This window comes from Arachis ipaensis, chromosome B1, assembly GCF_059453495.1.
Source record: "Arachis ipaensis isolate K30076 ecotype BB chromosome B1, ASM5945349v1, whole genome shotgun sequence".
NCBI classification, from domain to species: Eukaryota; Viridiplantae; Streptophyta; class Magnoliopsida; order Fabales; family Fabaceae; genus Arachis; species Arachis ipaensis.
Window position 1 is genome coordinate 144,019,070 of NC_142436.1, and position 14,699 is coordinate 144,033,768.

A 14,699-nucleotide genomic window follows, 5' to 3' on the forward strand; every position below is an offset into this window, starting at 1 on the left:
TGTTATTTTTTAGTTTGTATTAATAGATTCTACTTAAATATAAAAATTATGTTTATGTGTTTAAATAAATATTGTTACGCAGTTTCTGTTATACTATCCAAAATAATTAAAATTTTAATTAAAATAGTTTATATTCTAACCACACAAATAACAAATAAAATAAATTGTGTATCATTTTAAAGAGGTTTCTATTTTAATGAAGAAAAAAATAATTATATTAATTAAAATACAAATACAAAAAAAAATATTATTTATACATCAAAATAGTATTTATTATAAAGATGTATATACATCAGAAATAACAAAAATTAATCACTTAAATTGTTTCTTTTAGATATTCACTACTAATAAATTCATAAATATATCTTACTTTTTAGGTTGCGAGAACCGAACCAGTTATTAAATCGGTCAAATAACTAGTTTAATGGTTTAATGGCATGGTTCTGAAAATCGGACCAGACCGGCCGGTTTAACCGAAAAAACCGGGAACCGATTACCTAGTCGGTCTGGATAATGTGAAAAATCGTCTGACAAAAAATTGGTGAAAAAATCGGTCGAACCGGCGGTTAACCGACAAACCGAAAGAACCATTCGGTTTTTTTGCGGTTCAATGCAAATTCGGACGCCAAACGACGTCGTTTTGGCATTTTAAAAAAAAAAAAAGGAGAAAGGCGTTCACGAAAGTCTCCCTCTCCTAACTCCAAAGCCACTAACCTTAATCTGAGAACCCCCCCCCCCTTTCTTCCCCTTTCTTCCCCTTTCCCCTAACCTTATTTAGCGTTCAGCGACCACCACCGGCCGAGCCCGCCTCCTCGTCGCCACCCACAACCATCGACAGCAACACCGACCACCACCGGCCGAGCCCGCCTCCTCGTCGCCACCCACAACCATCGACAGCAACAGAGACCACCACCGGCCGAGCCCGCCTCCTCGTCGCCGAACGTCACCTAGCCGGCTAGCCCGCCTCCTTCTGAATTCGGTAAGACTCTGTTCTTTCACCTATGCTTCTTGATTTTGATTTTCTGAGATTCTGATCTTGTTCTGTGAGCTCGCCTGTTCTATGCTGCCTTGTTATTTTGGATTTTGAGTTTCTGAGGCTATTTTGATTTAGCTGCTTCTATTTTGCATTGCTGCTTCTGTTAGCTGCTTCTGTTTGCTGTTTCATTATTTTCATCATTGCTGTTTTTGATTTAGCTGCTTCTGTTTTGCATTACTGCTGCTGTTAGCTGTTTCTGTTGTGCATTGCTGCTTCTGTTTGCTGCTTCTGTTTGCTGTTTCATTATTTTTATTATTGCTGTTTTTGATTTAGCTGCTTCTGTTTTGAATTGCTGCTTCTGTTAGCTGTTTCTGTTTTGCATTGCTGCTTTAGCTGCTTCTGTTTGTTGCTTCATGATGAATATTTTGATTATTTTCATGGTTTTCTGAAGTTATTTTCTGGTCTTTGATTTTCTGATTCTTATAGATGGAACAATCACAAAGTAACCCACAGCCACAAGATTCTCAAACTGGTTCATCCAGAGGTAAATCTGATCCAGCTTGGCAGTATTTCACAGTGAAGTATAACAAAAATAACAAAGCTCAATTTACATGTATTTTTTTTATGATGGTGGCTTTGGATTACCTGTTTATGATGGAGATGTTGGAACACTTAATGATAATTATGATTTTTGATGAGTTGCACCATTGATTAGTTGAAAACTTGCTAGTAATTGTATCTTTTGAAGGTAGAACATTATAGGTTTGTCATTATGTACATTTTATTTTTTGTGTAGTTATAAACTTTGAAGTTTGAAGTTGTTTGTGAACCTCTAATTTTAAGTAATGGATAATTTATTATGTGAAATATTAAATTTTATTTAGTTAGAAATTATTGAATTTATATACTTAAGATTATTTTAAGTTTTTTAATAATTTTATTTAATATTTAATTAAACCAGTTGAACCCCGGTCGAACCAATGAATCATTGAACCAGTGACTTCACCGGTTTATTGACCAGTCCGGTTCTCGCGACCTTGTTTAATGGTCTAACCAGAGTCGAACCGGGATCGAACCGATTTAATTAAATATACAAAATTATTTAAAAATTGATATTCAATTTCAAATATTTAAATTCAATATTTTTAAACTAATTTTAATTCAATTACAAATTTCAAATATAAGACAAAATTCAATTCAATTCAGTTACAAATTCCATTGATTCCACCAAATTGCTAGCATACCATAAGCCCTATTCCAATCTGTTCATCAACAAAATAAATAAAACATTAGAAAAATCAATTGGGATTTTTTTTGGTAGCATTACAACAGGGAACGAAAGATTTTAAATTATAAGTATAGTTTGCTGTGACAGAGTGCAAATATCTTGTCTTCAACAATTCCAGCAGCTTTGGTTTAACATTCAACAAAACAAATAAATAATTCAATTTCAAACTCAGAACAGAGACTCAGCTCAGAATCTTCAAAATTAGTTGGAAAAAAGATGAATGGCAAAGAGCCAAAGACAGAATGAGCTCGGAGAGTCTGAGACAGAGTTACCTAAAATCAGAGGAGAAGAGAAGGGGCGACAGCCAAAACGGTGAGGAGTGGAACAGCGACGACCCACGGCGAAGAGGGAGCAGCGATGACCCACGGTGAGGAGTAGAGCAGCGACGACCCACGGCGAGGAGCGAAGAAGCAGCGACAGCAAGAGAGCTCGAAGAGGGACCTTGAGCTTGGACAAAGACACAGAGAGAGAGAGAGAGAGAGAGCGCACTTGAACACGAGATCCACAGTCTGTCCCGCCGGTGGCCAAGGAAAGGAGATCAATGATGAAGAAGGTGGTGGCTAGGGCTTCTAGTGGGTGTTTGCTCTGGTAGGGTTCAATTTGGGATTTTGGTAAATAGTAAATACTCAATAGTGAGAGAGATAGAAGGGAGAGAGGGTGTCTGTTTTACTTCAGCCCGTCTGGGCTTTTCTTTTTTTTTTTTTAAGGATCAAAACGACGCCGTTTAACCCGCTCTCTAAATAACAGGCCCAGTGTAGCCGGTTCATTGGTTAACCACCGGTTTAACCGGTTTTTTACCGATTTTTTGCAGATCGATTTTAGACATCAACCGAACTGTCCATAAGATTGATTTTCGGTTAACCCGGTCAAACTAGTCGGTCTGATCCGATTTTTAAAAGTTTTTATTGTAATATATCCACCATTACCTAAATTTTGAATAAAATAAAAAATAAATTTGATTTATTATTTACCATGATAGCAGTAAAGACAATAAATTTTATGTTTGTTTAATTATTCAATAGAAGATTTTTACATAATATCTAAAAACAGAAAGATAAAAGTACTTCCTACAAAAATAGTATTATACATACTACCATTATCGCCTACACAAATATGAAAATTACAAAAAAAATTTAAATATGAGATCATTTTTCTATTTTATAAAAAATATTATTATTATTATTATTATTATTATTATTATTATTATTATTATTATTATTATTAATAACAAAAAACACTAATTATAAGAAAAATAGTGAAGTAGTGAAAAATAAATAATTTTGATACGATCTAATTTTTTACATGGTTTTCAAGTCTATGCTTATTTGATAGTTAATATTTTTATTACTATTATTTGCTAAGTATTTTGTGAGTTAAATGAGATTTATTTATTTATTTATTTTACCAACCTAAAATACTTTTTATTTTTTAAAAATAAAATCTTAAAATTTTATCCTTTAATTAATACCGCACGAGAAACATTTACCATTTGTACCATTTTAAAAAAATATTTATATAAAATAGGAGTATACTCCCGCTATTTATTTCATGTTAAGTGATCTTCAATGAAATTTTAAGTTATTATATTTATTTGATTGATAATCTGAATTTGATTCATATTAATTAGTTTAGAACATGATAAAGAAGTAAAATTACTTAACCAAAACCTAAAATCATAGGCAAAGAAAAATTTAGTAGGAGAGTCAATTTTATGACAAAAATGATAAAAAATAGCAATTGAAATATGCAATTCCTTACCAGAGTAATTATAAAAATGATAAAATTGAGATATTAATTTTTAAAGACTAATACCTTATCAAAACGTAATGCAACAAAAGAAATTTTTTGGTTTGCTATTTTATAAATTTCAGTTCACTCCATCATATAAGTCTTTCTCAATAAAAAATTTAAATTGGTATTTATTTGAGTCAACCATTTGATATTAAAATGAAATGTCAATTTAAATGCCACAAATGATTTTTTTTTTTTAATTTAAAGAGGATTTATTTAGTTTAACATAAAATGTTTAAATATAAAAGTAATGAGAAAAGAAAAATCCTAAGAGATGTTACAAAATTTAATGGTACAATGCTTTGGATTCTCATGTTTTGAATGAAAAAGAAAAGAAAGGACAATAACAATGTAAGAGACCCACTTCAATGAAATTCAGTAACATTCATATTTTCAAATTCTCCATTGTTACTTAGCTCACCAGAGATTGTTCAGATCCAATATAACTAAAAATAATCACAAAAATAATTGTTTATCCTATGATATGAATACGCTTTCCATTTAACAATGAGCAGCAATCTGGAACTTTGAAAAAAATAGCAACTACACTTATGAAAATGGTATGGTGATAGATAGCAAAAACAGATAACAGAACTTGCAAGGATCGAGTAATGACAAATAAAAATAGATAATGTATCTTATAAAACCTAAACATTCTGTTATGAATGTACAAAAAATAAACTTGTAAGTTGCACAATTTACCTTTTTGTAGAGAACAGTTTGTAGGGATTAGAAATTAAAAAAAAATATTAACAATACTAAGTAAAAGAATAGAATGTAGTAAAATTTCATATGAATAAAAAGATGCTAATCACCTACTTATACTCGTATAGACATATATGAATATGAGTGAATTCCGATAAATAAACATGTGTCAATAGTTATACAACATCACATTTAGTAAAACAACTTATTTTTGTAATTTTTCTATCCAAAATTATTTCAACCACCCAAGTGAATATGTCAATTTTTTGCCTATTAAAAAGACAAAGCAAACAATAAAAAAATCTTAAAAAATCTAAAAAATGTTTACAGCAATTTTAGATAAACTACCATTCTAATAAAATTATTTTTGTTACAAAAGATCAATATACCAAGAAAGGGCACAATTTGAAATGTAGATCTACAAAAGAACAAAAATCAATTATCAAATAATAGGAAAAAAATTCAGCACAGGAATAGACAAAAATTAATTATGAAGATAATAGTATTTAATTGTCTAAAAGTTATGAGTTATACGCTTGTGCAGCATAATCAATTCGGCACATATAATCAAAAACAATAAAATTAAATAATAACTAATATAATACAATTCAGTTAGTAGAATCTTTTCAATTAACGAAATACCGACAAAAAAAAAAAAAAAAAAACTAAAGGCCATGTGAAAATCAAGCTCAAAAGATTTACTGGTAGCTAAAACATACACACACATCCAAACTAACAGTTTAAAAGTGTTAAAATTAAGCTCAATAAACTCAATAAGAGATAATAACCCAATCTCAAAATTAAACGTAAATGGAGCAAAAATATAACATCTGTCTTACCTAATACCCAATTATCTATGACAATGTTATTAGTTCTAATGCTTAAAATATGAAGTGAGATTATTTTCTTGAACTCAAATTGGTCATAGATATCAAATATTAATAAATTTATAGATCGTTTGCCAATGCCTAATACGCTACAATAACTTAACTCAATCAACTTTAAACCAATAAAATTCGGTATCAAGCAAAGTGTCACCTCATAAAAATACTTCCACAATACATGTTTCAGATGCCAAAAATACATAAACAAAAGGTGAAACAAAAAAAACACAACATTTTATCTAATCTCGATCCGACACATGCATAACTCTGAATTCCCAACCTACAGAACTTATTGAAAACAGCGAACATTCCATACCAAATCCTTTTAGAAAATATGAATAAAAACAATGAACATTCCATACACACGAACTAATCCTTTAATATTGGAACAAAACAAAGCCAAGAAAAACCAAAATGAGAGAAGCCAAAAAGCAAATCCTAAAAGCTAACCTTTAAAAAATAAACAGAATCGGCGAAAATTAAACTTATCTACAAAAAGTGATCCACACTAAAATCCTTCGCCGTAAAACAAATGGCCATTAAGCTGCTGTCCTCTTCCATACTCTGCACTTCATAATTTTAAAACCACACACTAAGGAATCACAAATGTAAATACCTATATTGGCAAAAGTAAAAAACTAATAATAAAGTCAGATATCCCTTTAAATCTTGGTAATGAATATTTCATTGGATGAGTTTTTTACATAAAGCTTATTACCAAAATTTTCATTTCAATTTTTAAAGGAACATAAAATTAACCCCTCAATTGTAAATTTTGAGAAATGTATTCTAAAATTGAATTTAATTTCTTAATAATATTTTAGCAAGCCATCACTTACAACTATGTTCAATATTGGCAGGTATTTTTTAGAATGATAATTTCAACTCCCAAGTCATAAAAAGTTATCTATGGAAAGAAGTACATTAATATCCCAAACATATTACACAAAAATAAAACCTAGGGGTGTTCATGGGCCGGGCCACACCGGGTTTGGCCTGACCCAGACCCGACCCGAAATATAGACCGGGCCTAATTTCATGACCCTAACCCGACCCTAGACCCAATGAAACCTATGCATCTTCGGGCCGGGTGAAAACCGGGTAAAAACCGGGTGAAAACCGGGTCTTCAACATGTAAAAATCACCTAATGTCCAATCTTTATTTCACAATTCACATAGTAAAATTCACTTAAAAAATTATAACAAGAACCAACCATTTTCTAAAATTAAAACATAACCACAATCAATACTAATATTGTCTAATAACACCAAATATTTAAATCAATACAAATAACACAATATTATGAATTAGTCTAAAGTCTTATGTATTTTAAACATAAAACATTAACTTATAGTCTTATAATGACTAATAACACAAAATATTAAGGTTTACAATACTTAAATTTCACATAAGAAAAGTTTTCATCCATCACTAATAACACAAAATATTAATTGTGTATGATGACCGGGCCACCGGGCCGAGTTCGGGTGACCCGAGCTATGATCCGGACCCGACCCGAAATAATGACCGGGTCTATTTTTGAGACCCTTACCCGACCCTAGACCCGATGAAATCACACTAAATTAGCCCCTAAAAGGTTCGGGGCCGGGCCGGGTCTTCGGGCCGGGCCGGGCCATGAACACCCCTAATAAAACCAATTTCTAAAGACAAATAAATTATGACACCATATAACGGTATAAGAATAGATGTCTTATAATACATTCTCTAATTCAGGAATTTTGAACATTTCATAATGCTAGAATCTCAAATTATCACAGTCAAGATGTGAATCAATGCCTAGAGTTAAGTAGAGTTGCACTATTGAAGCAATCAAAGTCAATATATGCCTATTGGTTGCAAAAGAAAAAATTACTCTTTGAAAGAAGAACTCATATGAAAAGTAAAGAAAATACCTTGACAATAACCCAAAATCATTACATCAAACTCAGATATGCAATGTTAGATAAAGAGAAAAAAAAACATAGAACAAATAGTGTCTCAAGTTGATAAAGTGATACCTTAACCACAATGGACTTATGTTGGAGGATAATGACAGTATTGGAAGAGCACTCATATGCTGCAAAAATCATTTGGAAGGACTTGATTGAGCACCCTCACATAATCAATTTCCTATTCTGAAGTTGAAAAAAGAAAAAAAAATTATGTTTTACAAAATGAGTGAAAAGAATCTGTACAATTGTCAAATTGTTATAGTTATAGATTTCTCTTTGCTTGCATCCCGAACCTTAATGGTGTTTTCTGTAACTTTTTCTTAAAAGAAAGAAAAATAAAAATAAATTTCTGGTTTTAAAAAGGAAAAATTACCCAGACCGCCGATGACAGGATCTCCGAGCTCTCCATTCTTTTGACCGGTGTTTCAACTTGTTGCCAACTTCTCCTCCTTCACTGATGGCAGTAACACCATTCACCATGCCACTGTTCTTTCTCCTTGCAGCTGCATCAACAGTCACCGTCGGCTGATAGAAAATTATTTATTCTATATAAAAAATATAAGAAAAATAAAAAATCACAAAAATAGTATGTACCTCACAGGGTGATATAAAACCATTTTGACCTTTGTCAAAAACATTAAAATCCAATTTTGAGCTCCTCTTTTGCATCATTTTTGAATTGCAATTGGCATTTGTTAAAAAAGGGAATGCATTAGAATCAAAAGAAAGCTGAAATTCAGGATGCTCTTTGATATTTTGTTTCAAACATACCAAAATTACAATGCAAAGATTCTCAAGAATGGACTCTCAATAAGCAAACTAAACGGGTTTGAAGCAGATTTCTTTTTTTATTTTTTTAGGGAATTATTTGAACAAATGATGCATCAAATTGAATCCATTCAAATAAACCAAATTTCAGCTAGTGAAAACAACAGTTTCATCATTGCAAAATAAAAAAAATTATAAAATTGCAAAGGTTAGTAATCAAACATGTAGCCCCATATGTTTCCTCCTTAGAATTGCTTTTGTGCCACCTTTCTCCTCTTCTTCTTGAGCTTGTGAAACCCAGTCACATAGTCCCTTCACAACCAAACCAAAATTCCCACTTTTATTAATATCATTATACACTTAAACTCTAAATCACAATCACATAAGTTGCAAACTTTTTCAGCACAAACAAAAATTCTAGGAAATCAAAACCAAAAATAAAAACAAAACGGGGCACCACCTATTTTTCTCGGCATAAGGAAGAAATAAAAAGGATTCATCATCAAAACTACCAAACTTGGAACCCACCAGAGATAAAATTACTAAACTAACCTCTTCTTTTAAAGGAATCATGGACAATTCCAATCAGAAAAGATTGCTTTCAACCTATTTTTCTTAATTCAAACTCATAAAAACACAAAGAATTAGTCTTTATCTCAAGGCATTGTTCTTACCAAAGCAGTTCACACACAAATCATCTATACTTAATGAAAATTAACGTAACATCAACCAAACGATCAGCAAGTGGTCAAGTCACTGCCTAAACCAAGTGCAATAATTTAGCTCAGCTAACCAAAATTGCTAATTAACACAATGCTACTTACCTAACACATATATGAGACCAAGAAGTAAGTCGATGATGGCTTAAACTCAAAAAATTAAATTGCCGCTGAAAATAACAGATTGGCAAAAGATAATCCTACCGATATATCTGCTATCCAAACTCCAACAGAGTTTCAGTAGTATGAGTATCCCAAAAGTTTTCCATTAATACAAAACAGGCTCCCATGAATACACCTCCAATGTTATTAAGTGAAACAGGAAGGGTATGCGCAATCTGCAGGAGAACAAATTTTGAGCAAATGAAGAACAAATTTAAAAGATGAAAAACTGATCAGTTACACACTAATTTTAAATTAGTCGTACAACCCAAACACAAAACCTTGAAAAAATATTCTTACAGTTTTTTTTTTGGCATTACTCGATGATCTTCATTGCTCCAAACTTATTTATTATAGAATGTCCAAAACCAAAGTATTCTTTCTTCTCTATATATTATAGAATAAGGGCTGCTGTTTATAGGCATCAAACCCAAATAAATAGAATAATCAAGAGTACTAAAGAGGATAACAAAATTTAATCAAAATCCAAAAATAAAATGATAGAATAATACCTGTCTGCTAGGGTACTTTGAGAAGCTTTGATATGATTCATTTTCAACCGCATCAGACTGGATAGAGTAAGCTGAATTTACGGGAGGCATTGATGGAAACTCATTCTGATGCTTTGAGGGAGTGACTTCAAACCACCAAAAGCTTGTCTGTGTGCTCTCCCTTTTATCCTTAAAAACAGGTCAACAATTATACTTTTGGTTCTTGACGCCATTATTTTGTTAAAAAAAGATCTTTTTTCAATGAAAAAATATCATTTTTTATTTTTTAACGTGTTTGGCAAATTTCTAGTAGTAAAAGTAAAAGCACTAGTAAAATCAAAAAAAGATTTTTTTGAGAAGCTGTAATTTACATCTTTTTTTAAAAGATCTTTTTTCCTTAAAAAAAGATGTTTTTCATGTAATAAATAAACAAAAAAGTATTTTTATATTGTTATACCCAAATATAATTTATTGATAAAAAGACCTTTTTACATGAGATATCCAAACATAAAATTACTTTTACTTCTTTATAAGATCTTTTAAAAAAATATAACTCGAAAAAATATCTTTTCTTAGAAGCTCACCCAAACAAGCCCTAAGTGGCTAATAAACAATCACAATGATAATACGGTTTAATAATCAAACTTCACTATTTTTTTTGAGTACTCAAACGTACTCTCTCCCTAGGTTTTCCTCTAATGATGTGTATGAATATCCTATACACTTTTCAATTTTCAGTTTATTAAAACCTGACTCACAGGCCAGCTTAATGGAAAGCTAAAGCTTGTATCACCAAATAAAAGAGAAGGAAATCAAACAAAATCATCGAGTGAGAAAATCTCTTAATAGTTTCTTGTCCTTCTCATACAGTATAAACTTCATTAATATTTTACTCAACATGCTGCATTTCAATAAAAAAATATTTAATGGCAGAAAAGAACAGGAGAAGAAAAAAACACAGCTCGATTCCTACTACTACTCTCCTATTTTCAATATACAAATCCTAAAATTCAATGGAACCATCTCATCAAAGCATCACATGTTTAAGTTACAAACAAAAAATAAACTGCCCTATGTTCATCAAAATTTAATTTAATTAAACCAAAACTTTTTTTAATTCTTACCAATGCTTTTAAATGATGAAGTAACTATTTTTAAAGATATATACTTCGTAAAATAATCTTTAAGCTTCAATTACATTTTTAAAACAATAAAAATAGATAAAGAAATAATGAACAACAGAAAACAAAATATTAATTACATCATAATAAAAACAAACCAGCTCATGAATAAATAGTAAGAAGTGAACTGAGAGAGCAAAGAGAACTCAAAAATCACCTCAACTGACCAAAAAGAATATTATGCACAACGAAGGCAATCACAATTCTCAGTTTCTTTCTTCACCACATCAAGCACTGAATCCATCAACTCAGCACGTTCCATGTAGTGTCCTTTCGCCCAGCTCATCAAGCACAGAGTTCTTAGTATTCACATATTTTGCATTTTTAATTATATTCTGCACAAACAATTTAACCCCTAAAACATTCAGTGAAAGAAAATAAATTCAACTATGAAGAACAAACCTTCCTGATAGCTATATTTGCCTCTCCTCTACCTAACACTTTGCTAGCAGCATTAGTTAAGACCAACATCTTCATAGTTGATGAGGGAGGCACACTGAGTATAACAAATGAAGCTGCAAAAACATGAATTGAATTGAATTGAATTAATCATATTAACATAAAAAGGAAAGTAATTTAGTCGTAAGTTTAAAAATGTATATATACCATTAATAAAAAATTATGTTCTCAACAATCTAAAGACTCATATATAAAGTAATTTTGCACAATTGAAAACTGTTCGGAGTTCCTGGGCCTAGATATACAGAAACATTTGTAAATTCCAAGTTAGATACTTACATGATACAATGATGATGGCACCACCGTTTCATACCATTCATTCTGAGAAATTACACCTTCGACACCAAGCTTCTTCCAGTCAGGAACATCTTTGGGGGATGTCACTGCACCCAGCACCCAGCAACAAAAACGGTAATCAACAACAAACACACTTCAGTTAAACCACTACTACAAAACAAATTATTAATAATACCATCATGGAGACAAACAAAAATTACAGGAAATCAAAAAAAAAAATGGAGAGTCGCCTATTTTTGTTGGCATAAGAAGGAAAAAATAGGAAGGAAACATGAAGGATTTTAAGTACCTCATTCTTGGTTGAACCGAAATCACTTGCCGGACCTGGATAAACAAATCGTATAGGTGCGTCTTGTCGGTCGATCTCAGGGTCCAAATCCCTGACGTACAACAACTAATGAACTGGTTCATCACATTTGCAGTACCTACCTCCGGTTACGAAGGAGCCGTTGCGATACTGTTCTGCGGTGGACGCGGTTCTGCCGATTCGTCGCCACCTTCTTCTCCTTCTTCTGTTGTATTTTCTTCTTCTGCTTCGTTGTGTCTCTCTCACCATTAACCCTCTTTCCCTGCAATGTCGTCGGAGGAAGTCTTTTCCCAACCACCGCCATTCTCTATCTTCTCTCCCAGCTACTTCTTCCATCACCGCGAGCTCCTTCTATCTTGCCGGTGAGAGAGAGAGCGAGAAAGAAATAAGAGAAAGAGAGAGATGCAGAAATTCAAAATTTGTTCATTCAATTTTTGATTTCAAATACTCTGATTTTTTATTTCAAATACTCTGATGCAGTAATTTTTTGTGTTACTATTATACAAATAAATTGGACACTTGTCGATTAAATAAACTATACACTTGTCAAGCATTCAACCTATTACTGCTCTCTTATTTTATATATATATACTAGCAGAAAACCGTGTATCGTACTGATTGAAAATTTCTATTTCTTTTTTCAGTTTTTTTAGATTGTCATTTTTTATATTAATAAAGATATTTTTGTTGCTCAATTTTTTATTTAAAGATAAAAAATTTATTTATTTTATCACTACTCAAAATACATAAGTATCATTTTTTAATTCATCATAATTTGTAAATTTTATTTTAATTAAGACCAAATTTATACTCATTCTTTCTATTTTTATTTTTCAAAACATGCAATTTTTATTTTTCAAAACATACATTTGACTGTCAGCATACTATTTGATGAGCACTTAAAATTGGCTAAAAAAATCCTGCCTCACAGTATATTGTATCATATTCAACTTCATAAATTATGCGACAACAAATACAATTTAAACATATAAACAACACAGTTTAAAAGATACAATAACAACAACAAAGCCTTGTCCCACTAAGTGGGGTCGGCTACATAAATCAAACGATGTCATTGTGCTCTGTCATGTGTCATGTCTACAGAAAGACCATTTACATGTAGATCTCGTTTGACCACCTTATTGATGGTCTTCTTAGGTCTTCCTCTGCCTTTCGCCCCTTGTCCATCTTCCATCTCATCCACCCTCCTGACTGGATGTTCTATCGGTCTTCTTCTCACATGTCCAAACCACCTAAGACGCGATTTAACCATCTTTTCCACAACAATGGGTGCTACTCCAACTCTCTCCCTTATATCTTCATTCCTTATTTTATCCAATCGCGTATGACCACTCATTCATCTCAACATCTTCATCTTTGCCACACTCAGCTTATGTTCGTGCTCCCCTTTAGCCGCCCAACACTCCGTACCATAAAGCATAGCCGGTCTTATAGCGGTGCGATAGAATTTACCTTTAAGTTTTAAAGGCACTTTTTTGTCACATATAAAACCAGATGCACTCCGCCATTTTGACCACCCTGCTTGAATCCTATAATTTACATCATGTTCAATCTCTCCATTATCCTGTATGATGCACCCAAGATACCTAAAACTTTTAACTTTTCGTAGGGTGTTTTCTCCAATCTTCACCTCTATATTAGGGTTTTCCCTTCTCGGACTGAACTTACAGTTTAAAAGATAAAATATGAATAAAAATCATAACCAATATCATTTATGTAAAAATTCTTTGATTTATTGTGTTAAAATAATTTATTTCTTAGATAAAAAAATTATTTTACAAAAATATAAATTATGATTTTTTAATGCTAATGAAAGTCTATAAAATTTAAAAGACCCCATGCATAAAAAGATGAATTTAAAGATTTGAAAAAACTACTATTTTGACCTTTGATTTTATTTATTTGTTGATTGAAAAAAAAGAAAGAGAATAAATGTCCAAAATCTCTCATCAAACTTATTTTTCAAGATTAAAAAAAAAATACAGAAATAAAAACAAAACTTTTTTCCAATTTGAACTATCTTTCAAATCTCTTAACCACTACCTTTTAATTTGAATCCTAACTTAGTTTAAATAAAGCACCATAGAGGACGTTACTTTTTGTTTTCGGACGTTGCTTTTTGCTTTACCTTTTATTTGAAAGGTAAAGCAAAAATATAATCTACTTTTAATATACCATTTGAAAAATAGAGTAGTATTCCAAAAATACTTCTTAATGTGCCTCTAAATTTTTTTCAACCTATCAAATTCAACAAATCATGTGACTTATACTACTAAAAATATCTATCCAACCAACAAAGACATAAAATTGAAGAAGTATAGAGTTGTAAAATAACAATTAAAAAAAAAGAGGTCAACTCAAACAACAATTGTAAAAAATAAAAAATGCATGTGTAGGAAATGCAAATTTCTAATAGCCTTATACCACTCTAGTCTAGCTCTATATTAAAATTTTAAAAAACATAAAATCTCAAAGGGTATTTACAGTCGACAGATACTCTCTTCCTCTTTTTTTCTCTTTCTTAATTTCCAACCATAATTAAATCATGAATCCCAGTGGATAAGCTTATGGCATAATGAATCATTTTCAAAAATGACACAAAATCAAAATATAAGAAAAGTGCTTCATCACATAGACTTGACCCTCCGACAAAATCATAGGCCTCCAAACAGTAACTTGTATTTTGCACCTCTGTCA

General features: G+C 31.4%; 2 long non-coding RNA genes across 13 annotated transcripts; both read right to left on the reverse strand.

The window, feature by feature from the left end:
* Positions 1-2,091: 2,091 nt before the first annotated feature.
* On the reverse strand, positions 2,092-3,228 carry LOC148578724 (uncharacterized). Its single transcript, XR_015899895.1, has 2 exons — positions 2,537-3,228; positions 2,092-2,238 (listed from the first exon to the last, which is right to left on the reverse strand). It is a non-coding gene; the product is annotated as an uncharacterized LOC148578724 (long non-coding RNA).
* Positions 3,229-5,782: 2,554 nt separating this feature from the next.
* LOC107638138 (uncharacterized) lies at positions 5,783-12,421 on the reverse strand. Of its 12 annotated transcripts, none has more exons than XR_015902555.1 (11): positions 11,964-12,421; positions 11,657-11,760; positions 11,321-11,433; positions 11,076-11,217; positions 9,759-9,926; positions 9,547-9,657; positions 9,289-9,422; positions 8,588-8,677; positions 7,971-8,100; positions 7,664-7,780; positions 5,783-6,208 (listed from the first exon to the last, which is right to left on the reverse strand). It is a non-coding gene; the product is annotated as an uncharacterized LOC107638138 (long non-coding RNA). The 12 variants fall into 12 exon arrangements; XR_015902554.1 differs by having other exon boundaries at positions 11,076-11,253; XR_015902559.1 differs by adding an exon at positions 8,192-8,220 and having other exon boundaries at positions 11,076-11,433.
* Positions 12,422-14,699: the final 2,278 nt, after the last annotated feature.